We start from the raw sequence: 26,401 nt of genomic DNA, 5'->3' as shown, positions 1-26,401 counted from the left end.
AGCTCTTTGTGTAGTTGCCTTGGACACTCTAGCTACTCTTGAGACTTTTCAAGACACAAAATGTTCAAAAGGTACATGTACAAACTTTGTTAATAGCAGAGCTCCTGCGTGCTGAAGGCGTGCAAGCCTTTTGAAATTCGTAACCCATCGAGCTGAGAAAATTTGGTTGTCATGTGATTGTCTGTACGATGTCCGTACATGTACGTACACCACTTGCTTTGCATGTGCGCAAATTTTTCAAGGTCCTGTTTTCGTTTATATTACCCTTTTTGGCCAACAAATAATAATAATAATAAAAATGAAACACCAAACAGTGTTCAAGAGGCACCGATGAGGAACATCAGGGAGTAGAGAGTCATAAAAACCTTGTCTAGTGAAGGATACCTGGAGAATTTTTCTTTCTTTTGATAGCCAAAAGACTTGACCATCAATACCCTTTCAACAGTACTGTGTTTTGAATACAGATTGCCAATTTATTGCAGCTCTCAGGACTAAGTTAGGAAAACAGAATGGTAATGTACAGTAATGTTTTGAAGCTGGATTCCATTTTTTAAACAACTGGTAAAGCTATATGACAAGCCCAAAAGTTGACTGCCAAGTTGTCGGCAAGAATAATTTTCAAATTACGCTTCAGCGCAAATAATTTTAACAATAATAAATTTAAACAATTATTCCTGAAGTGGAGATGGCTATCGGTGGTCACTATCCACGGACACTGAGGGGAAAAAATGTTTAAGTCATATATACATGTACCAATTGAAAGCAGCAGGATAAACCTGAAAAAATTTAAATTCTCCCCTGATTCATGTGCAAAATGGGTGGCAGTGCAAGAAAAGTCACATGATTCATCAGGTAAATAACAAGAGAAATCAAAGTAATGTGTTTCGTATGTTTGGTAAAATTAGAAAACGGGAAACACCGCGAAAAAAATGGTTGATTTGATGATCTTATCCAAAAGATTAGCTCATTACAGTCTTTACAAATTTGTTGGAAGTTTCTGCCCGGACAATTCATGCAGACTGATGCAAATTGCGTTGAGCAACAATTTGTTGTAGAAACTGCTATCATGTTTTCTAGAGCTTTTGACTTCATATAATGGTCATCATTGTTACTTCGGTGAGATACACTGTTAATAGCTTCAGAAGGAGTAAATAACACAAGTTTGAGTTGATTTGTTGAAGTTGTAATTGTAAATTGCAGTTGTAAACAAATAGTGTTGTGTCCCTTGTTGGACTTTTTGCCGATAACTTCATGGCGAACAATAATTTTACTGTATTTGTAAATACTACCAAGCTGAATTTTATAGTTTTCTTTTTTGGTGTGTTAGCGGGGGCATTTGTTTTGTAGACTGCTAAAATTTCTTATTTTGTTACACCGGGTTGGATTTGCTTAAGACTCTCACAAGTTGCAAGAATGCGTGAAAAGCACTTATTAATCCCTTCTCAATACATTTCTTTGCACATTGTTTATGGAGATTTCTTCGTTTTGTATTGTCAATTCCTTTGGTTTGGTGAAATGTTTATTGGTGAATTTCTTTAAAGGTTATTGGCTAAGGTTATTGGTAATTCAAATTATGCTGAAGCAAGAAATTCTGCATGTTTTCCGGCTTCTCAATTCATTTATTGGCTTTATCTTGAATGGTAATCAATATTAAACAAATTTTCTTTATTGTTTCTTTCATTCGGTGATTTTTCATGAAGAATTTTAGGCTTTAAGAGCAAACAACAGTTGCTAAATGACACTGAACGATTTGTGTATTTTGTTTCTGGAGATTTCCTTGTTTTGTTTGTTCAATTCATTTGGTTTGATGAAATACTTACTGCCGGTGAATTCATTTAAAGGTTATTGTGTTGCGTATTAAAATGTTAGTAGTTTATGAGAGCTTTGCTTAAATTACACTGTAGGCTTGGCTAAATCTACATGTATATACATCAATTACATGCATTATTTTACATGTAATACTTCACTAAAAAGTGCAAATTTTGCAGAAACAATAATTGTGATAAAATTGTGAGAGCATGTCAACTACTCTCTGACTCGGCTTATTTATGGTCAACAGTTTTTACGACAAATATGTAACAATACCTGACGTGCACAAAATGTACAGTCGCGTACATTGTACGTCGACATATATTCACTTAAAAATGCCCAAAGTTCTAATTGTAGTAAATAACATTTCATGATTTACAGTGGTTGTGGTGTTTAGTTACGTGCACTTAAATTTCTGGTGAAATGATGCTTTTTGCATTAAAAAAATGTTTCACAGTGATCAGATAACTGATTTGATTCTCTCTTTTTGGGTTGGGAAATTGTGACCAAGCACAGTGTCACCTACTGCAAATCATCATTGAGAACTCTATATATACTTCAAATTTTTGGGAGACTGCTGGACATGGAAAACAACTTAAGTCAGTGGAACTAAATTAACAGAAAGCATTAGGTTGAATTTCTAATCTATACTGTAGGCAAAATAGACATTTATGTCCATACAATCATACACAAATGAATGATGTTCCATCAAAGTGGACATTAATTCTTCATAATTTTTTGATTTGAACAGGAAAATTAAAACAAGTAGAAAGTTCATCCATCTTACAACCATCGAACTGTGTTACGAGATCAGACATCCAACTGAAAATGCTATGTACTAAATAATTTTGTAATGCTTTGAAAGAGGCTTCAATATTTGGCAGGTTTCCATGGTCAATCTAAATCACTCTGTCAATTTACAACACTACATGTACACGTCACACACACAAAAAAAGAAACATTTTGCTGCAGTATCTTACCCTCTGAGCTTTCAGCTACATGTACATGTGCATGTATACACTTTATGCACAAGCTGCTTCTTTTCCAAAGTACCAGCTTGTGATGTAAGTAATCTCAGATAATATTGTCTTTATAAACGACTATAAACAATTCAAGAAATCCTAACATAGAGTTTCACCCATGATGTTACCTTGGATTCCTGTAAAACAGGAATCACTTCAGAGAGCTGGAGCTGACTGTTGTATTCCGGTAGGTCTTGTGACTTATTCTTTGATGTGCAACTACATCTTCGGATTTTGAGATCAAAGGAAAGCTTGACCTTAAAATGATGCATTGCTTGGTTGAGGCATAATAATTATAGGCTACTCCTGGGATTTTCTCTGTTGCGAGTACTGTAGTACACGCAGGAGGTTTTAACCCATGGCCTCACTGGCCATGAAAATATAGTAGAACAACAAGAGGTACAAGTCTAAACGGGGACGACTTGTTCTATTTTCAACATGTGAAGTAAGAATAAGTTAGAATATTTCATGCACTGTTGAGTTCTATATTTGTCTCTTTGTGGATCAGCTAGACGACCTGTGAAGTTATCTGAGCTCATGACGGCTTAAAAATGCCATGTTGAAATGGACAGAGAGACAGATGGACAGACAGACTGATGGACAAACAAACAGACAGACAGATGGACAGATGGACAGACGGACAGATTGATTCATTGATCTATTGATTTATTTTAAATGTACTTTTGCAGGACGACTTCCAACGGAGAATTCCAAGTGGCATTTGGAAAATGCAGGTATTGTAGACAGCTACATATACATGTAGTCCATGCTCTATCTATGAACTCGAGTAAAAAATCTTTTTTAAAGTTCTTGGAATAAATTATGTTAAACCACAACTACTCAGACAGTGATTTTCCAGAGTATTCTTAACTATTGTACATTACAATTTACATTGTGAATTTCACAAGATAGAACTTTGTTTATCATTTGTATAAACATGTAGTTCTACTCCTCACATGTTCTGGCAACTGTCAGGTTGTGGTTGTTGTTTCATTTTGTTTGCATAAGCTCAAAGAAAGTTGTGGGAGATAAAAGTCGTCAATAAAACAAAATTAATTGTCAACGTGGGTGTGAGTGGTCAGGAAAGTAAGTTGTTTATCATCATCATGCAGTCCTTTGTTCAGTGGATTATTCCTCTAAAAGGCCAGGGGAATTATTTCAACCAAAGGTTAACTTCGAAATTCTCCCTAGTGTTACATGTATATTACATATAAGGTTTTCAGTTTCTTTGATTTGTTATATTAATTACACATTTTAATTGTCTGCCCTGTCATGGTGTTTGCGTTTGTAATGTTTGTAAGTGCGTTCGTTTCCACAGCCAGGAAAACTCAGATTTTTTTCTTTCAAGATTAAGAACATTTTTCACCTAAAATGATCACTTTCTTTAAAAATGTGCATGTGATGTTTGCCTGAATTTTGCATTTGATATGGTGTTGAGAGGTCATTGTCGATTAAGTGGAGAGAAAAGCCAAGGAATATTTTTTTAAGGTTAAGGAAAACGTTGCCTATGTACAGCCGGCTGTACACAGGCCAGGAAAACACAAGGAAACTGAGATCGAGACTGGGAGATTTGCATTCCTGTCGAATGTTTTTTTAAGGTTTAGTGTGTTGGACTGAAATCGAAAAGTAGAAAAAGAAAATTTGAACGGAACAAGAGTTTGTACAGTAGCAGAAACTTTCAAATATTTGTCTTGTGCTTGGCCACTGTGGTTGAAAATGAATTTCTGTTAACTGCAATGTTGCCTTCATTGTATGTGCTCACCGCACTTGTATTGTAGATATGAAATCTAAGGGAACTACATCGCTGTACATATAGAGACAAGGAGATCGAGCTTTTTCCTATCTTGTTTAACCACAGGCGTCCCAAACTCACGATAGAATTTAACACCTCAAAAAAACCCCAAAACGATGAAATAGGCCAAATGGACAACAGAAACCAGGCATGGTGAGTACATTTTCTATATTTTATTCAAAGAAGTAACATTTGATTTCGTTCCGCGTTTTTATCCTTCGTTATATTGAACTCCATACAGTGCCATTTAGAGCGCTCAAATTATCAACGGCCCAAAGTGTAACACAACAACTATACTTTAGGAGGTCACGTCCCACTCGACACGTGTACATACACGTGTACATACATCATAAATCATTAATATTTGATTGATTCCTCGAATCGTGAGTTTGGGACGCCTTTGATTTAACTAATTTTTTAATCAAGTCTAAAACAATGTTGGCCCTCTTTAGGCATCATACTGCTAAAGACAGTGTGTACCTGTTGAAGCTTTGCCGTGTGTAAAATAATTACATTCAGTTGGTTTCCTTGTTGCTATTTTAATGACTGTGAGTAACCTAACAGTCATCTTGAATGCGTGCGTGATTATGTTCCACAATGACGTAGAATCCTTCCTTCCGGCGTAAAACCATTATTAAACCACATTGAGACTGATTTGCATGGGTCACCATGTGGTTTGTCTAGAGTTTGATATTATGCCTGGTTAGAAATACTATAGAAAAACAACCACCTTAACGAATAGAATTCCAAAACTTCATCGAGAGATTATCGAACGCATTGTCGAAGCTCATATAAAACAAGCAAGGTTTTAAAACATTTTAAAAAATGTTTGTAAAAGGCAAAGATGGAAATTCTTGGTTTTAGTCACGCCATGCACTGTCGAGGAAAACTGCAAATTTTGCGAACATTTGCGTGTTTTAAGCCTGTTATTTAACAATCCTAAAATCTTTTATTGGGTGTTTCTAACAGTAAAGATGTCTCGTTTTTGGTTTGGTGTCTGGACTAGATGAATATCTAATTGTTAAAAAAAAAGAAACATTCGTTGGCTCTCACAAGTCAGTTTGTTGTTTACATGTAGCTCGTAGATACGTTGAATTTACACTAACATGACCCGAGAAGACAAAATTCAGTTCACTTTTCGAGGTCTAGGAGATAACAATTTTACTGAATCCATCTTAATGTGAATTAGAGTCCGTAGTAACCACACTTCCAAGTTTCGTTTCATGTAAACCTTAGCAATGCCGTTCGCCCAACCCGGAAGAACAGCTGCAGTCGTGGGTGGAAGGTTCTCGATAATTACTGATGTCATGTTACGTGTGCTAAAAATTTTCTGTCAGGATCATGTTCCATATTATAGTTTGGTGTTGGTTTTGAATGAAGGAATCCAATTTTCAGCAGCATACATGCATCCAGATTACCCCCCACACACGCATGCGCATGCATGGAACTTATACAAGCCTGTAATCTCACGGAAGTTCATGAAACGGATTTTTAAGTCCATTAGAAAATTGTCGGAGACAGTTGACGAGTAGTCTACTGGCTATATACGTGTATGAAACAAAGTTGCGTTTCCCACAAGTGAGCGGATGTTGTGCGTGTCACCAATAAATAGTCCGTTGAGCTAATGGAGATTCGGTCACGCTAGGTGGATAACCACTGGGCGTGACTCGGCAGTGTCCGGCAATCTAAGGGAGTTAGTCACGACACGCGCGCTGTACAGAAGAACGCGCGAGGCTTGAAAGTGACGCCAAAAAAAGTTTAAAACATGAAAAAGAAAAGAAAAAAAATATAAAAGCACATAGAACAGCAAATAACAAGCGCAAAAAAAACCCAGAAAAATCAGAAAAAAAAGAAAAAGGGAGTAGCCCTTGGGAAAAAAAAAAAAAAAAAAGTGGAAAAAGAAAAAAAAATATATAAAATATAAAAAGCTCCCACCGCCGACACTGTCGTCATTTTAACTCTTTAGCAGTTTCATACGCAAACTGCGCTATGATTGTTCGTTTAATTCACATTTGGTTTTAGTTCACATGTCAACTACAGCATTTTCTTGAATGGATGGTTTTGCGAGACACGAACCCAGTACGCTACCAAATGCTACGTATAATAAAAGTAGCAACTACAGTGTATAGCGCGTTGTTTGGACTTTCCGTTGGGGGTGGGGAAGGGTCTATTTTCTTTTTTTTTTCCTTAAAATGCACTTCGTCGGTATGTCCGTCGGTTTTCAGTTCAATCTGGAGAATGAGTATGTGCTTGTTTTGCTTTTGTGTTTGCTTATAGTGTAATTGGTACAAAAACGTTAGCGAGCTGGAACCCTGAATCCCATCTTGAATTGGCGGATGCTGGTCCATGCTATATGAGTAGGTGATAACCAGTGACGGATGTCGGCTAGCAGGCCATATTCACCAACCCTCCTCCCCTCCCTCCCCTCTTTAGAGCGCCTCTGGTTCCGATACTGACTACTAAGTACAAGGTTCGTCATCCTTTGTATTCGACTGGCCAAACAGTACGGGAATGCACGCAGCTAAAAGAGAGTAGGATTCTAATCGTGTACAATGAAGAAGATGTCAGTATTAATTTCACAATTTTCACCAATACAAAGGAATAGATAGAAGTGTCTCGGTTTCGTCACGCCATGTAACTGTCTGTGAGCAATGCAAATTTTGACCGTGAGACGTTCTGTTTAACAATGTCCATATTTTGTTTCGTTTCGTTTTGTTTTGTTTTAAATTATTACTCAAACTAAATATCTACATCTGCCTGTAGATAAACTCGTAGTTGGTCATTCAAAACTCGGTTGTCTTTAGCTAGAGTAGCTTGCTGCTGCTGTGAAATTATTTGCATTATTGTTTCAAACCAACAAGTCATGTCGAACATCCCTTTTTATGCAAATGTAAGTTCGCAGCGTCAATATAATATACAACCATAGTTTCATTATATGAAAGCGAATTGTCTAATAGTCACACAATGCTGTCCACTTAACCCGTCTGCTGTAAACGTACTTAGCTCGACAGCAGTAAGTCACTTATAGTTCAAAATGACGATCAAAGCTAATTTGTTTTCAAGCTTCCGTTGGAGCATAGTTTACTATACCGATAGACAAACTGAGTTAAGCGATATAATCGCCGGCGACGTCATCTACTTTTTACTACTCCCGGGATGTTTTTTACTTGTGGGAGGGGAGGTATGGGATTTTTTTCATGTGGGAGGGTATTAGCACTGATTTTCCTTGTTGTTGTTCTGAACTTGTGAGCGATAGAGCCTTGTTGTGAATATTATGTTGCACAATAACCAAATGGTTTCCGTCAATAGACAGCGTGCGAGTGCATGTTCTTTAGCTAATTCTTTGTTGTTTTTCTTCGCACTGTAGCCGTATACGTAATTTATTTAAGAAATAGAAAACATGTACCGTATGTCTATCGAGTCTTAGTATAAATCTACTAGAGTCCTATCATGAATGCCGTTCTCTGATTGGCTACGCTACTCACTTCCTATTCTGTTTTAGATAGTGAGTAGCGTAGCAGCGTGCGCTAGGGGCCGCTTGTTTGTGTTTTCGAAGTGTCTTTGAAGAAGATTTAGATTAGATTTTTGAACGACTAGTAGATTTATACTAAAACAATTAGGTTATTCGCTCTCGCGCGATAGAAATCTCGAGCTCATAATCTAATTGGTTAGTAGAAACACGAGTGGAAGTTTGGGAGAACGAGAAATGCTTTGGGAACACGAGCCGCATGCGAGTGTTTCCACACAACTTGTTAACTTTGATTATCAAAATGTAAATTCCCTTTGCTCGCGCCATCATTATGTCGACAGCTTGTGCTAGTTCTGTGTTTCTATCGAGTTTAAGTAAAAATCTGTTAGCGTTCCATCACGAATGCTATTCTCTGATTGACTAAGCTACTCACTTTCTATTCTGTGATAGATAGTGAGTAGCGTAGCAGTGAGCCCTTGTTAACGAAATGACGAACGCTTCTTGGCGTTTTCGAAGTGTCTGTGAAGAGGATTTAAATAAACTTTTGAACGACTAGTAGATTTATACTAAAGCAATTAGATTATTCGCTTTCGATTTCTATGCGTGATAGTTGACGAGGGCGTATAGAAATCTCGAGCTCATAATCTAATTGTTTAATAGAAACACGATTTTTAACCAATCAGCGCGCGTACATGTACTTTCTTAGGACTGTTTTCTAAATTCAATCAGTGGTGGATCTGGGCTAGTAGACCAGCCTTTCCCGTTTCCTTTTTCTGAAACATAAGATAGAAATCAACGTAAGATCTGAAACCATCAGTACCTTTGGGGGAGATACAATGTACATACCCTTATTACACGACTAAGTTAGTGCAGAGGGAAAATCAGATTTCTCTGTTACTCGTTCAATATTTTACGAGTTCAGTGTTGGACCCTTCACTGCTCCGAACTATTCCTCGCGGTCACTCTTAAAAGTTTTCTTGTCATAGTAGTTTTATTGCTCAATATTGGTATGGAATTAACTTGCAATTCATTTGTTTTCATTTCACGTGTACACAACAGCTCAGGCACAAAATGCTGTTCCTAGAATTTTTTTTTTTTGTTAAACGTACTAAACCTACCAAAACTCCGAATGCACTCTTTAATCGACGATTACCACTAGTTTTCTTTGTAGCAGAAATGCCCGGTCAGAGTGTCCGACCGGGCTAAGCTTTCACCTGTCAAAACCTCAAATTTGCTGGACAATTGTCCGATGACGTACTGTTATTTGCAGGCTTGACAGTGATATATATGTTTTTGATAAACATTAGTTTTGTTTTAATAATTGCCAAAGGTACATTACTTTCAAAAATTTCGGACGTTTAATTTTGGGACGCTCTGCTAGAACATAGCTTAAGTAGTTAAATTTTTGCCCACAAAACTTGAGTCAGACTTGAAAATTTATGGAATTGATCTGCATTACATGTATGTTCTCATAAGAGAAACAAAAATTTTCTTTTCAGGTGATAAAAAGGAGAAGCAAATCCTAATTCAAGTCCTTGCTTCATCCTGCATGTGATGGCGCTGTCCAAGAAGAAAGTATGTACTTTATACTTTACTGTAAATATTTTGAATGCTTAAATTTTCAGGCACTTTCAAATTTCAGACGGTTATATTTCTGGACATTTTTTTGTCCGAAATTAACGTTGTCCGAAATTTTTTTGCAAGTTATGTATATGCAAACTATTTAAGACGGAATTCAACACACGTTTGTGTAACAAGTGGACAAAAACCTAGTACCGAGATTATATACAGTACATCGTATTGCAAACTTCTGTACGACTGTTTTAAATATCTGCTCCAAAAAAATCATTTCTAGCAACACCAAACGTCGAAAACGAATGTTGAACTTCGTATGAAACACTTGAAAGTACTGGTGAAATGAAACTGATGATGAAATTTTGCCTGTGTTTCAACAAGTTCTCTGAACTTTGAAATTTAGTTTCTCTCGTTCCCATGGGAAAGTGTTTTCGGTGTTATTTCAGGCAATTATTTATGTATTTAGCTTTAAAAAAATGTCAAAATGACTGCAAAATACTTAAAATTATTTTGGTACCAGATTTTTGTCGACTAAAACCTGAAATTGCTCGATTTTCTATCGGATTACGTCTTACATTTTGTTGTCATAATAAGGAGAGTAATGAGTAGAGAAGAGTCTTCATTTCATTGAGATGTCCTCAAGTTCACAGGATTTTGAGTTGCTCATTTCAATCTTATTTATTCCTGGGTCAATATTATTCCTTGGAATTGATCAGAATTTCTTGCCTCTGGCTTCAGAGTTAATGTCTGGTTCAGAATCATTTATCCCAAGAAGGAACATCATTGGCTGGCTCATGGCTAACATTCTGTTGCAAAAACACTGATCGATTGCTCAGGGAATTAGTTTGTTTTGGTAGGGTAGAAATGTTTGGGTAATCCTTTAGGAGGTTGTGAAATTCTTAAGACTCTGAAGCAAAATTTTAAGAGAAAAGAATTATTTGCACATTGTTTTTATGCAAGTTTAGTAAAAGTCATGTACAAAATACTTACTAGTTACATATTGGATATGCAGACAAGTTGTAAGAGACATAGATCACAAGATCAAGGACTGGGGACCCAGGACCTTGGACTCAGGACAGAGGACCCAGGACGGAGGACCCAACTCAGAGGGCCCAGGACAGAGGACCCAGGACAGAGGACCAAGGACTCAGAACAGAGGATCAAGAAGCAAGGATATGACTGATGACTGATAACTGGGGATCAAGGACAGTGGATGAAAGCAAGCTTTGGATGACGACCTTTCATAAGTTGAATTATAGATATATTAAGGTATATAAGATATTACCGACAGCAGAGATAGCACAGTACACCTTGCCTCGAGGGTTTTTCTCCGGGTACTCCGGTTTCCTTCACTCCTGAAAAACCAGTATTTTCAAATTCCAATTTAACAAAATTGGCGACACATTGCTGTGGGTTGATTCAGATGAAAAATTCTTTGATTACTCAAGGTGAACATTTGCAATACCAATCTATTACTCTGTTCATTTCCTAGTTACATGTGCACGTGTGGTTTTGCAGTCTCCTCTGCAGTTGACATTTCAGTCAATGAGCAAATTGGGAAGAAGTTTTATTTATTTTCTGTCTTTTTCAAAGATCTCTTTTTTGGTCATAGGTAAAGGAAAATTCCCGAGGCAGTTAGTCAGTCAGTCAGTCAGTCAGTCAGTCGATCGATCGATCGATCGATCAATCAATCAACCAATCATGTAATCAATCAAAAAAACACTCAATAAGTAAACTCAATTAATAGTTAAGATAAAAAGCCCAGGATATGCAGCTAACTAAAATTGCAATAACCAACCTTTGTATTTATCTAGTTGCAATTTGAAGATCTTTAACATTGTATTCCAATACCACTTTGATGCACATGTAACTAGTAAACATGTAAACAGAGTATTGAACTGACCAGTGTGTTGTGTGGGTGTCGTTCATTTGCAAATAAGTGGCTTGCTTGCCACATTTTCCATACAATTCATTATATCAGAGCCGGGAATTATGCCAATAGCAATCATCACTAAAAATTAACTGAAACTCAATTATGGTAAAATCTGTTTCTGTGAATTAAAAGTTTGGTAATTCTTGTTGTATTTTCATGCGTACAGACATAAAACAAAAACGAGCCGACATTGTGTTCAAAATTAAAGTAAATTTTCGCAATTTGTTATTGTCGAATTCAGAAACGGGCAATGAAATTTCAAAAACCCATGCAGAAAATAAACTAAAATATATTTCAATTGGAAGTATTTTATGAAATGCTCTTTGTCCATGAAAAGAAACAGAAACTGAACACCCAATCTGACTCAATCAAAGCAAAACCATTTAGTTCTTAATTAACACTCTCTACATTCCACATTGTAGTGTTTTAAATCAGATGCAACAAGACTTTCACAGGGATTCTTAGTACATGAAGAACTCATAAGAATCGGACTTTTAGTTTTAGGAATTTGAAAATGATGAATGAGTCATCAAAAGGTCATTCAAAATTATCATCGCTGATTTTTATTAATTGTTTGTCCAAAACCTCCTTTACTAGAGAATACAGTCAAAACTTATTTACCATTGTATTTATTTTTTCACACGTTTACAGACATTTTGAGTGCTCATTAAGAATTCTCAATTTTAAATTCTAGGATGCTCCTAAATGCAAAGCTAAAAATGTTCCTATTGAGTTCTAACGACAATTTATTTCAGTTCCTAAAAATAAATTGGTTACACTTTTTTGATATATGTACAGGCGTTTTGGTGTACCACTAAAGAAGTCAGACAGCAGCATATAATCATTACAGTAAATTTGATTGTACAGAAGCCACTTATTTGCTCATGAAAACCTAGTTTTTCCTTCTCCCAAGATTCCTATTGAGCAGCTTCATACTTCTTCCATGGGTTTTCCTGGGAAATCTTAAATTTAATTTCGAGGTGAAAAACAATATCTTTTGCCAACATCAACACAAGAAACCTTTTGAGGTTCTCTTCATGTTTATGTCTAATTTTGAAAAAATATACACGTATGTTATGCTTAAAATATCGTTGCCAGAATGCTAAGCTAAGCTTGTTTTGAGAAAATAGCTGCTCAATAGGAAACTTGTATTCAAGAAAATATATATATTTTTTATATTTTCAACGTGCGTCATGCTCTAAAATCGTTGGCTAATTCAGCTCTCACTGATCACAATTATTTTCTTTGGGTGAGCAACATATTTTTGTTCTGATCAATAACATGATGGTGCTTGAAACTACATGTATAGTATTGTTATTCTATCACCTTTGAACAAAGGAAGCTTCCTAAAACCACCCATTTGTGGTAATGCAAGTAAATTTGATTGGCTGATCAAGAAATTATTAATTGAATGCAATACCAATCTGCTGCTTTTCGCAAATTTATTCAATTTACTAAGTGTTATACAAAATTGTTATTTATTACTCGATCAGTATTGCAAAAAATTCTGAGCTACGTTTTTCCAAAATAGTGCATTTAAATTATATTCAATTGTAGGATTAAAAAATTATGAAATCAATGCAATACCAATCTGTAGGATTTCACAAATTTATATAACTAACACGCTTTTATTGTCACACAAAGTTGTTATTTCTTTCTCAATCACTTTTTAGAAAAACGAATTTTGTTTTCCAAAATAATTTTTTTGCCTCCTTTGTTTAAAGGTGCCACAGCAAGCTCATTAGCACAGAAGTAAACAATTACCAATTAACTCAGCTAAGAAAACACTACAAATTTTGGTGTCATAAGGTCTTCACGTTTGGGGAGTTGACACTTACGTGTTAAAGATAGGCCATACGTGGGGATAGTCAGAAGAAGAGGGGTGTAGAACAGACCCTTCAGATCTAGTGGGCGTTCCTAGTCAGCCATAATATTGGAGTCGTAGTGCATGTATAACAGAGAGAAAATTAACCCTTATGGTTATTTTCGTTAGGGTTTTGATGCAGTAGTTTTCAGTAGTTCAAAACTACAAAGGGAATCGGGCTTTTTAATCCGACTTTTCTCCAAAACGTTTTAACTAAGGCAGACTGAGTATTTCGAAGTGTTATTATTATTATTACTTAAGTATCAATTCAATAGCAGAACTAGTTAGTTAGGGTGTAAGTTTTTTTTTTTTAACTCAAGCGAATAGTTTTTTTTACTGTGCTAATGAGCTTGTTAGGTTTTTCTCTGTGGATTTGATATTTTCCACTGAACTTGTATATTTAAGATTATTTTCAGGAACTGAGATGGCCCATACACCCGCACAAAACACAAATGGTCAGATTTAAATCTAGCCGATCGATGTCCCTGCAGGGCTGTAGAAACTCTTGCTCTGAGGACGGTGTTTCCGACGTTCCTCTGCAATATTCCAACTGAAAAATCCTGATGAGTTTATCTGTTCCGCTCATTTTTGATGGAGGCACTTGGACACTTTGATGGTGTGGTCGTTTGCTCTCAAGTGGAGAAGGCATCATGGGGGAAGGTGAGGGTTTGCTTTTCATGTCTTTTTGGCTTTACTTGACTACGTCAGAAAACCACACCTTTATTGCAATTGGCTTGAAAGATGTTTGTTTTCAATCAGTGTTTCTAGAATTTTTCTGTTGTTGAGGCCGTAAAACAGTAGTGCTTAGTGCGGGTCATGGGTAGTACATTTCCAGGATGTTGGGGTTAGTTTTAAACAATGAAGGTCACTGATCTGGCTTGACTGGAATTTCACAAGCGACACTAGATTGAACTGAGAGTCATCTGGGATTCTTCTGAAAGAGCTGATTCTCGTTTAGGGCTTTTCTTAATTAAAAATAATTTTCTTTTCGTTTAAATTCTGAAGATAAAAACAAATTAGGTATCGAATAGAAATAAATAAGTCACAATCACCTTAAGAACAGAATTTATTAACACTATCAGTCCACGGTTCAAAGGATAATTAAGATCATTAACCGCTTAAAATATAAATTAAAATGATCTGCAATTACAACTTTGGCTTTTTTTCTGATCAACTCCAGGAATTAGTTAACCTAAGAAGAACTCAAAAGCAGTCTCCTGCCCTGGCGTTACTTGAGTTGTCACGCAACACTTCTTCTCGGAGTGTTGCGTCATGATACAAATAACGTCTATGAAGGAGGCTTCTTTTTGGGAAATTTTAATCTTAGCTACTAAACATATAGTTATATTTTCCGTGATGAAAGTTCAAAGCGTAGGCCAATTGTTCATTTTGACTTCCAAAACGTTTAACTAACCTGTAAAGGTTTTTTGTAACCAAACACATCCATAGTTCGATATGAATTTTGTACGTCTAAGGTTTTTCTTGCCTCTTTAAAATTACTTAATCTTGAAGTTAGTATTTAATTTTTGTTCACTAAACTTTGGCCAATTGTTCATTTTGATTTCCAAAACCTGAGATTTTCGCGGAAACTTTATTTTTTGACTAAGTACATAACTGCACGCTAATTATCAATATTGCATTCCAAAACTATAAATTCAACTTCTAAAAGCAAGCATATATTTCGTATTTTTTTTTAATTTCATAGGCCAATTGTTCATCTTTACGTCTTAAACAAACTAAACCTAGGAAACGTTTCTCATCGTTCTTTTTTGTCTTTTGGTTGCTCAACTTCGTTGTTATCCTCGGGGGTGCAGCGGCAGTTAATCGTGACGAGACGAAGTAAACCGAGCGGTAAAACCTTTCGTGGGGTCGATTTTGCCGCTCGGTTTACGTCGACTCTGCCGACTAACTGCTCTAAGTTTCCGAGGTCCTTCGTTGTTTAATGTTATTTAAAGCTAAGGTTAACAATAACAAAAGCACAAATAAATTTCAAAATTCCCCGTGTTTGCCTTTTTTTAAAAAACGATTTTAACTGTGAATATTTAATAAGATTTACTATGAATATTTAAACTACGATTCGTTCGAAAAATATTTGGATTTTTTTTTGTACAAATTAGACTCGATTGATTTTAAATAACTGCAATTAAATATCAAAACAAAGTTAACGCAATTCTAGGTGATGTGAATGGACAAAAATCGCCCGTTTGCTTTCGCATAAGTATTTATTTACTTTAGCAAAATACGCCTGAAAACAAATTACTATCTTTCATCGCTTTAACTTTGATCTTATTAAATATAAGCGAAAATTCCTTAACTTGTATCAGCTTGAACGTAGGGTTTCATGTGACTTGTCCTCTTTTGGTGAAGTTTGTGAGAGGAGAGCAGGATGGAGGTTTGGTCGGAAAGTCAGATCAATGATTTTTAGCGTCGGATTCTTTTCTTGGCATCCATGGAAATTACTAAACATGACTTGTACTTTAGCGCTCCTGTTTTCCTTGTCCCTCCAACGGAAATTTCTAGAAACAGTGCTTGGTGCAGGCATCTTAAATTTTACCATTTGGCATTAATCTTTTTGCGCATTACTTACGGCTCTCAAAGCTAATAAAAATTCCAATTCAAATGGTGTGGTATTATGACGTAGTTGAGTGAAACCGAGGAGGCATGGGGAGCAAACTCTCACTTCCTTCATTATGCCACCTCCACTTGAGAGTAAACGGCCATATCATTAAAGTGGTCAAGTGTGGTCATCAAAGATGGCGGAGCAGATAAACAAACCAGCATTTTAAAGTTGGAATATTAATGAGAAACAGAAGAAACACTTCAACTCGGAGAAGAGTGAAAACAACCCGACAAGCAGGGACAAGATCGGCTAGATTTTTTTATTTTTTTAACACAATTAAAAATGCAAATAAAGAGACAAAGAGACAGTTTTCTGTGTTGTCGTTTTTACCAGCAATCCATCATAACTAACCAAGTAAACACTTGTGTTCATGACTAAGTCCTGATATACAGTGTAATCTGTCACGCAACTTGTCCCGCAATCTCCTCGAAAAGTTAATGAAACATCGAGCCGTGTAACACAACGCGCAACCGACGAAACGTTTGAAAAACAAGTCGCTTCAACGGTTACAGAAAGTAGAACTACGTTCCAACTTTCTCCAACCGCTGTAGCAACTGTTTCACATAAATTCTGTCCGTTACACGGTATGATAAATGACCCAATGTTTCATACAACGCACTCGTCACGCCGCCATCGAAAACATTAAGAGATAAGTTGCGTAAGAGATTACACTGAATAAGAGGACCACAAACCAAGTTCTGCTTTTAAGAAAACCACTACTTAAAAAAAAAATTGTCTGCCATAAAACTCTCATAGTACTTCTATCGCGTTTTCGCTGTAGTATTTGCGAGTTGCAAACTGTAATTAGTTGCTCAGGAAGTCGACTTTAAAATAAGTTGGCCCTTCCCTATTCACACTTTGCGTAACTGCCAAAGAACGTCGTTACGTAAGCGCGACATAAGCCTTTGCCTCTCACGCCACAATTTGGTAACAGAAATATACACAGTTCACAGGCGTAAAAATGCGTAACATCGTAAACTCCAATTAGGCTGTCCTAATTTAATAGAAACACGGGCGATTGAAAATCCCCTCGAATTCGCGAGATGCGAACCTGCAACTCACTGTAGCTCCTTGAAAATAGACAACAAACCCTGCGATAAAATTTCAGCATGTAAAAGAAAATGCTAATTTTTTAAAAACGCGCGGAACGCGACAATGACTTTTTTGTCCGATGCTGACGCCAAACGCATTGGTCCCGAAAAAAATAATCATCCCGAAAAGCCATTTTCCAAACTGAGCAACTAAACACATTTTGTGCCTCACAAATACAGCAGTGAAATGAGGTATTAAACACAAAGACGCACTATAAACCTAAAACGGGATTACAAAAACAACGACTGGATAATTTAATGCAACTTAACATAGTGATAGTAAATTTCCAAATAATTTTACGAATTTTGCAATATTTCAAGGCAATTACTTTTGAAAAACATGAATTATAGATTAAAATAGTATCCAGATTTGGAGACGGCGACATCCTCAAGGAAATTAAACGCATGTTTTAACCTTCTTTGTAATTTTAAATTTTCAAATAATTTTTAGAACTTTCAAGTATTTCAAGAGAATCTTTTAACGTGAATTACGAATTCAATTATATCCAAGTTTAGAGACGGCTAAATCCTCAAGAAAATTAAGTGCCTTTTTAATTTTTTTCTCTGTAAGTGTAAATTTATAATAAAGAATTTTGCAATATTTCAAGAGAATCTGTAAATATGACTTCGAGATTATACTGTATCGAAATGTAGAGACAGTTATACCCTCAAGTAGTACGTCTTTGTGCGTCTGAGAGCTTTATAACGATTTCCTTGTACCCTCATATCACTAACTTTACAATGGCCCATCTTGTTTTGTCAGGAGACTTCACTTAAAACACAACCCAAATGGGGTGTAATTATTTTCATGGATTTTCCGCAAGTTCTGGACAATAAACCAACCAAGACTTTATGGCGTAATTTCAAAGGGATTAATAAATAGCACAGGTAACTCACATTTATTTTGTACTTATCACTTCAGCAAAAGTTCAAACAAAGTTATCGGAATTTAGTTTTAAAAAGAAATAAATATCTAAATCACACAGTGAAATCCCAATTTTGATTTCTAGATTCATCAATAATGCATTATAACAAATCTGCATAGTCAAAGTAATGAGAGTTTGGCAGAAACATGAAAATTCAATCTTTTTGAAAACTCGTAACGTTTTTGAAGTCCATTAAAAACCAACGATAAAACCACTGAATAGCAAAGTGGAATCACTATTTTCATTTTCTACTGATCAATAATTCTTTTTGATAAAGCCTTATGGTCAAAGTAACTGGAATTCAGTAGAAATCGAAACTAAAAACTAATCTCTTTGATTGAGTGCAGTTACTATTACTTTTTTTACTTCATCAACAATTCATTTTAACACTTGCACATTGCACTTAACCGGTGATTAACAGATTGAACAAAGCAAAATATTTCAAACTTTTTCATTGCCTGTCGTCATATTTTCCAAGTATTTTGCAGATTTGGGTAACTTGCAAATGTATTGTTTTCAAACTCATGCTGAAGGGATAAGTGTTAATAAATATACTGAATGGTGACGTCATATTAGTATCAATGGGCCACTGTGCAGTAACTAATACCACAGACATGCATAGCCAAACAGAGGTCAAATGAAAACTAACACACATCGCAAACAATAACATGCATCCTATACAAATTTGTTGAAAGTGGATAACACCTCAGAGAAGAATGTGAATAACAATATGAATAACCAAAAACAAAGAATTCTTCAAAAAAATAACAGGCAAGCCATAGAATTTGCGAAACAGCTTTTCAGAGAGTAATAATATTAGTTACTCAACAACTTTGTTCTATTTGTCAGCTGTAACAACTACTGCTAAAATCAATCAGTCCTTACCATGTTTTCATGAGGAGTCTTCAATTTAGCAGTTACTCCATTATCAATTTGCCAAATCATATTCACTTTCTTAGCAATTAATTTATCAAGACACTGTGGCTACAACAGCAGAGTTTTTGTTCAGCATGTCAATAAAAATTAACTGGACTACAAAATGAAGTCTCTTGTTGCTTGTTGTTTTGAAATGGTTAAAGGAGACGGTCACTCCAAAAAACGTAAATAAACGTATATTTTCTGTCAACCCTTTATAACAATCTTGCAAGGTAGCCCAAAATTTGACATCCTTACCGCCATTTTGAACAGTACTCAGTAGCCAGGCTGCATTTCCGTTGCGTCATTCCTTGCAAGAGATTTTGTCCAAATGGCTTCCGACAAGCCTTTTAACTACCATTCTGGGTTATGGCTGCTCTTGAGCCATATTATTTTGAGCCAAACTTGCTCCAGACTGGGAAATGATAGCATAAATGAAGATAGTGAAGTGGATCCTCGCTAGCAAAAATACATTTTGATTCAAGTCAGTTGCAGGTTTTTCTCCTTCTCGCCAATTTCAAGTCGGACAGAATGACGTCACATAAACACGGCCTGGCTACCAAGTACAGTTTCAAAATGGCAGCCTCTGAAGTTGCTTCTTTCGAGACAAATTTCTTCAAGATAGCAGGCACTTCAGAAGGTGAAACTTCAGTGAAAGGAAAATTCTGAATGTTTACTTGCTATAGGCGAAGACAAAAAAAGTAAGCTTTTTGGAGTGACCTTTTAAAATCGATTGACTTCTGATGCTGAGTTTCATTTTTCACTAGCTAGAAAGGAAATTTTTGGAAAAAAAATTTCTTTAAGATATGTAGAACAAGAATGAACGAAATCATGATAAGTCATCAACATTCAGAAGTGTTCTCACTCTCCTGAAAAACTACTGTATTTCCTCAGTTGGCCCCTTCCCTCTGTAAAGAGTCCAACCTGCCCATTTATTTTTACTTGTTGTTCAGTACCCCTATCAGGGGTAAAAGTAGAATTATACCCTCCAGCCCCACCTACCCCCCCCCCCCAAAAATATTCTCTCCATCTCTGTGACAAAGGTTTATTGACCCATCCATGGAATTCCTTCTTGACGACCCACCTTAAAGTTCATATGCAACCCTTCAACTATAAGAAATTGATGTTTTGTAGTTTTTTTTTTTCTGAAGGCAAGAAAGCATACAATGTACATACCCCCATGTGTACTTTGTTACAGTGTACATGTACATGCGCGTATTAACTGGCAAGATCGCCATGTTGTAGTATGCTTCTCCCCTCCCCCTAATTACTCGTATGCCAATCTATATTTGATTCTAATGATCTAAATGGCAGGGTGTTTTCTAGTATGTGAAACCAATCAGGGGAACACGTACGCGTATTTCTCACATTATCACAGAACAATCTCTTCCACTGATCCTCAAGCCCATCTGTCTAAGGACACCAACTTAACCCCTTGCCCAGTACAATTTTTCAACGACGATGAAAAATTGCAGTTTGCTTGAATTTTTTTTGAAGGGGAGAAGGAAGGGGGAGGGGGTGTTAAATGATGAATTTTAGTCAGAATTTTCTTTCAACTCCTTCTATCCAGTATCTCTTACAATTAGCCCCAATCTCTTCCTTTTTCCTGTTTTGATCCATACGATGGGCCATCATATTACAGTGTAGCAGTGACACAGCAGCTTAGCACTCTTTCAGCCATAAATTTCTAAGCCCTTCCAGTTGAGGTCAAAAAGGACAGAATTTCCTGGTGGTGTCAACGATAAATTTATACAGATCATAATGGTTTTGTACAATCCCAGAACTTTGAATTGGAAGTATTGATTATATCGAGTCTCCATTCTAATAACGAAGTCTTTCCAAATCTCCTTTTCAACCTACAAATTGCAGTTTTGATATCTGATATTACTGTTTTATGAAAAGCCCTTCTTCCAAAGAGCGTCCCTTTTTTACATGTGTACGTGTATGGGAAGCTCAGGAACTAAGGAAGTCCAACAGGGGTTTCAATGAGGAAATACAGTAAGAACATGAAACATAACCAAATGAAATGTTATCCACTTTAAAACTAATTTACTTACTGAGCCAATGAAAGCATTTTAAATTATTTACATGTCTGTGGAATTTCAAAATTAAAAGCAGAACTTGGTTTACATCAAGAAATGCAATGATCAACTCAAAACCAATCCTTAACCTGGGGAACCCTGGGAAATAATAGTGAATCATGACAAGGTCGGAGAGTGGTGGGGGTCGAGGGGGGGATTGAGGAAGTCCTTACATTATGTCCCATTCTGAGGTGCCCAAAGGAACAACTGTCATGTTACCAACCACAAAGAAAAAAGTGGACAAGTATCAATAAGTAGTTTGTCTAGTATGAAAGCACTGATGCTTTGAGAACCTGTCAAGCCATTATGAAAAGGTAGTAATCAGTGACTGATCACTTATGGTCTGATTCAACTGTTTCACTCTTGGTGAAGTTTGTGTTGAGGCTGGTTGAAAAACATCATGTGAGTTCTGTTGGAGACAAGTAATACCATAGTGACTACTGTAGGGGCAAGTAGTTGTTGGTATAAGTTGAGCAGTGTCTGTTCTTACATGTAGTTAGTTTGGTGGTCCCTTATTGAAAATCATTAGTGTGTTGTACTATAGATTTCAACTTGAATGGAGTTAGTTCAGTAGCTTGGTCTGATTATTATTTTTTTTTTTAAATAAAGGTACAGTACAAAAGGGAACCTCCCCATTTTCTCCATTTATTCCCTGAACCTTCCCTGATTTTGAAAACAAAAATTTCCCAGACTATTTTGGATGCTATAACTTACAATAGTGCATTAATTAACAAAAGAAAAAAAGTGGTGCATTTTAATTCTTTCTCTGCTGTAGAATTTGATGACTTGGGTACCCTGTAGGGATGCCCTTGGGGGATTCCCCTGAAGGAGCCAGATTAAGTTTTGATTTGATCATTGCATAAGAACACAAGTGTTTACCTGGTCCTGGATTGCAAAAAAATAAATAAATAAATAAATAAATAATCATTTTAGAATAAGTTTGTGGATAGTATCCTCCTCCTGTCTTATCCCCAGGTATTTTGTCTTCAGCTGTTCAAAAGAAGAAATAGAAACATTTAGATACTGTACAAATGTTTATAGTGTAGTGGCATAACACCAGGTGAAAATAATGGCCCCCAGATTAAGAAGCCTTCCCAAAGTCCTTGAGTTATGATCTTAAACACAGCACTTAACTCAAACAGTAACTTACTTCACCAAGGATTATAAATGGATACCAGCAACCTACAGTGGAACCCATTAATATGGTCACCAACGGGCCATGAAAATTTGGCCGTGTTAATGGGTTGGCTGTATTAATGGGGTAGGGTCAAATTTTGTGACTGATCTAAATTGAGTGACATCTTAAAAGAAGTAACAGATATTAATATCACAACTTCTGAACAACTGTTCTTTCAAAAATATCTGGAATGCAGATAGAATTTTAAATAAATTGAAACTTCAATCAGTTCACACAATATTTAGATTGGAAAGATGAACATAACCTTCACCCAGACGTTCACACTATATGAACTACTGATACTCCTAGGTTTAAACCATTTACTATATAACTGGCTGAGTGGCCATTTAAACAGGGTAAGATTGTAAAGGATTATACAGGTTGGGATTTCAAAATGTGGAAGTTGGCTGTATTAAAGGGCTGGCTGCATTTACAGGGTTTTTCTGTGAGAAAAATGTATGGGCATTTTGCCAGGACAAAAAGAATTTGGCATACTGTAGTAACAAGGTGACCATAAGGTGGGGTTCCACTGTACTAGACTAACATGACGAAATGGCGATAACCACGGAATTAAGAATAATTTGTGTTACATGCGTGAATTATCAAACACGTACATCATACAAGTAGTCACTATAATTATAACCTATACAAAATGCTTAACTTGACTAAAAGGTAATGAACCCCCTATGAAAGTAGCAATTAAATTTCATGGCTGTTAACAAATGCTGAAAGTAGTAACATTCTCAAAGTAAAGCCCTGGCCAAATAGACCTGCAAGTACATGTAGAGGCAAGCTCAAAACTTGGGTCTACTCGCGACTTCGTTTGGCAAGGCCTTCGCAGCACTTGCGTTGACCTGCGATGACTTACGCTCACTTTGGTCAAGATCAAATTTGCATGCAAGTCGATGCAAGTTTTCATAGCTGGGCCACTCAATGTAGTCAGCTACATGTATCACATGTGATCACTGATGAAAAATATATACAGTGACGATTAATAAATACTGACAATATGACAGATCATTAATTATTCCAAGTGAGGTGCCAGCACTTAAATCCTTCATCTCTTTGGTTACATTATTTCTCTGTCAAGTTCTGGCATCAACTGATTTGTGAAATGTGTTGCAATTAATTTTACCCTACCACAAGTGAAAATTTTTAAGTGTTAATAAAAAAAAATACCAAATGAATGAATGCATTTTGTTGTTATCAAGGGTTACATCAACATTTACAGCAGGAGGGCAACTGGTTTTCACAAGCAGGCAAAATTCTCTCAACTGAACTTATTCAGAAGAAAACCTTTTCTGTAGATGGTCAAACCAGGCTGGCAAAATCATCCTCGTAGCCGGTCAATTTGCCTGCTGCCCAGCACCTAATGAAACCCCTGATTTACTATTAAGGGACACTGTCATAGGCATGTGTGAAATCTTGAATATTGTTACAGAATTCTGTGTTCAATACACCATTTGAAAGCTCAATGAATGCAGATTCTTAAGATAATGAAGATACATGAAATAGGTGCAGATTCCACAAAATATCGATGCCCTTCCATCTTCATCTAAACCCCCTTCTTGAAAAATATCTGCCTGTAGTCACACTATTGTTTATGCTCTACCGCCCCCTTGAAATGATTGGCATGAAAGAATGAGAATTTCTTGCCCTGAAAAAATGTCTCAAGTAACCAATTTACAAATGTATTCATGATGAAAAACAGTCAACAGACGTGAACATCTAAATTTAGCTAAATTTAAATCATGTGGTGCCAGAACGAACAAAGGAGGTATAAACCTAAACATCAAGCTCAGGAGACGAAAGGTTCAAACAAATTCAGGATGCAAGAAACATAACTTTGATAATACAGAACGGATCTCTAAGATTCTCGAAGTAACGCCACAGCAATCTCTGGCGATGCCGGTCAAATCTTGATATGATGCGTGGTAACCAGGATCAGGACCACTGAAGTAAGCCACACAACTTAACACAGTTTAAATCTAACAACTGGGCCTGGCATCACAATATAGAATGCAAGTAATCAACATGATCACCGACTTGTCCCTCCTGAGAGAATAATTAAAAAAAGATACCACATACATTTCTGCAATAGAAATGACGCAAGACAAACCACACTTTATAACTCGGCACATGGCAAATTACAGAGATGTCAAACTCTACTTAACAGATAGATTCCATGTTGCCGTGCGTCTGTTCAGTAATAGATTACAGATGACGTCAAAATGTGGTAAGAACAAATAAGTGGCACACGAGGCGATAGCTGAGTGTGTCACTGATGTTCTTATCACATTTTGACGTCTTCTGTGATCTATTACTGACCAGACGCACGGCAACATGGAATCTATTTGTTTTATATAATAACGAAACAAACTACTACAGATAAAGCTTTTTTTTATTTCAAAACCTTTCAACATAACCAACATAGCCCACTTTGGCGAACACAAAAAAAGCCATTTGACGTAATCTATTGTCTATACAAATTGAAGCAATCTCACTGGTTGCTATGCGTAGCAAAGATTTGTGATTGGTCCAGGAAAATCACGCCACTGTCAAACTTGACTCGAGCGTAGCTTCTCGTGGGATGAAAACTTACAGCGAAAGCAAAATTGAACTGCGATATCTACAAATCTTAAAGAAAATGCTGGATAAGTCAAGTCAGTTTTTGTCATCAGAGCAGCCCTGTGAACCAAAAAGCTTGGATGTTGCCTCGAATATTGTAGGAGTTGAATATTGCAGGAGTTGTTGTGGTTGTGGTCAACCTGGAGGCCATTCGATTCGAGTTTTGAATGAAAGGAACGTTAGTGATGGTGGAAATTTGTGTCCTCTGTGGTCGGTGATTCTCAAATCAGTTTGAAATAGTGTCGGAGACACCTTTTAGCTGCGATACAGTTGGCCGTGAGCTGTAGTGAGCTATACTTTGCTCGCTGCTGTGCCCTGAAACGGACTGGAACATTCGCATCGGAAAGCAAGGTTATGTGTTTATTTTCACTGATTTTAAGAAGTGGTTTTGATGTTTCATTCCAGACAATCACTGTGTCAACATTTAAAGACTGAGAAAAGTTCAATGTTTTAAATAAATTAATCTCATAAACATTTTGTTTATTGGGTTTATTGTTTGATGAAGCAATGGTTCTCGGCTTACCAAGACATATTTTGTGTTTGGTTCAGTCTCGCTTGACTACCGACTGAGACTGCTCAAGTATTTTTTCTGAGTCATTTTCTAAAACAGAAACGGCTTTATCTTTCTTCTTCCTGCTAGACTATGCTTCTGGTACCTGTTCAATGCCTGGACAAGACTTTCTTGTACCTTACCTTTTGCCCAGTCGTGTAAAATATTATCAAAATTCTCAAAACTTTCTGCCATTTTAAAACACAGAGGGAAAAACTTTGAAATGATGACGTCAATTGTGCGTCTGTCCTCTAATAGATCATAGCCGAGAACCAATCAAAATGCGAGAATAACTTGGGTTGTTATATAAAAAACGATAGATAACAGCTGAAACCATGCAGAGCTCTGACCTCTAACAGTCCATCGGCTCAACTCAACTTTTAAAAGTCCTTTCGATACAAAAGTACCCTTCAGAGACAGGGGGGGGTGGGGGCAACTCTCGAGAGAATACTGAAGATACAGCTGGTGGGGGGGGCAACACTCACGAAAATACACATATGGGAGGTAGAGGGACATACATGATGACGTTTTATGCAGAACGAAGCTAACTTAGAAACAAGCTGGAAGCCGATCAAAAAGGGAAGAAATGCATATTACTACAGTTAACAATGTAACTAAAACAAATATATTTGTTTGTCCAAAAAGCTCACCTGCAATCCGAGTTCAATCGATATCGCTCGCCAACAAAGTTCTCCAGCTCGAAGCGTTCTCCCTGAATATACAGCAGGTACACTGATAAGAAGAAAGTCCTGCATACGAACAAAACATGAAATTACTGCAAGGAAAGGTACTAAATACACAGTGAATACTAACAAATTAACCTTTTCGTCTGCCTTTTTTCAGCCTCGTTCAACTTTCGCGGTTCAACAACATGGACGAACTGTTGTTGCAAAGAATGCTGGGAGCGTTCACTCATCTCGCGCGTTACCCGCGCGAGTTAGTGTCGTGT

At 36.6% G+C, this 26,401-nt stretch overlaps 2 long non-coding RNA genes across 3 annotated transcripts in view; one reads left to right on the top strand and one right to left on the bottom strand.

Moving 5' to 3' along the window:
* LOC149102401 (uncharacterized) overlaps positions 1–16,391 on the top strand; it is an 18,209-nt gene extending 1,818 nt beyond the window's left edge. Inside the window, exons 2-5 of one of the 2 annotated variants that reach the window (XR_016202283.1) lie at positions 3,521–3,565; positions 4,690–4,776; positions 9,592–9,667; positions 10,680–16,391. This is a non-coding gene — a long non-coding RNA (uncharacterized LOC149102401). The remainder of the gene's footprint in view (positions 1–3,520; positions 3,566–4,689; positions 4,777–9,591; positions 9,668–10,679) is intronic. The other variant, XR_016202284.1, reaches the window with a different exon arrangement.
* LOC110055905 (uncharacterized) lies at positions 16,325–26,401 on the bottom strand. Its single transcript, XR_002297406.2, has 3 exons — positions 26,274–26,401; positions 26,103–26,201; positions 16,325–22,087 (listed from the first exon to the last, which is right to left on the bottom strand). It is a non-coding gene; the product is annotated as an uncharacterized LOC110055905 (long non-coding RNA).

Source organism: Orbicella faveolata, unplaced genomic scaffold (genome assembly GCF_042242905.1).
Source record: "Orbicella faveolata isolate gen_17 unplaced genomic scaffold, um_ofav_v1 contig_36, whole genome shotgun sequence".
In the NCBI taxonomy this organism is placed as follows: domain Eukaryota; kingdom Metazoa; phylum Cnidaria; class Anthozoa; order Scleractinia; family Merulinidae; genus Orbicella; species Orbicella faveolata.
The sequence above is the reverse complement of the archived record's forward strand: the minus strand, read 5'-3'. Positions and strand labels throughout refer to the sequence as shown.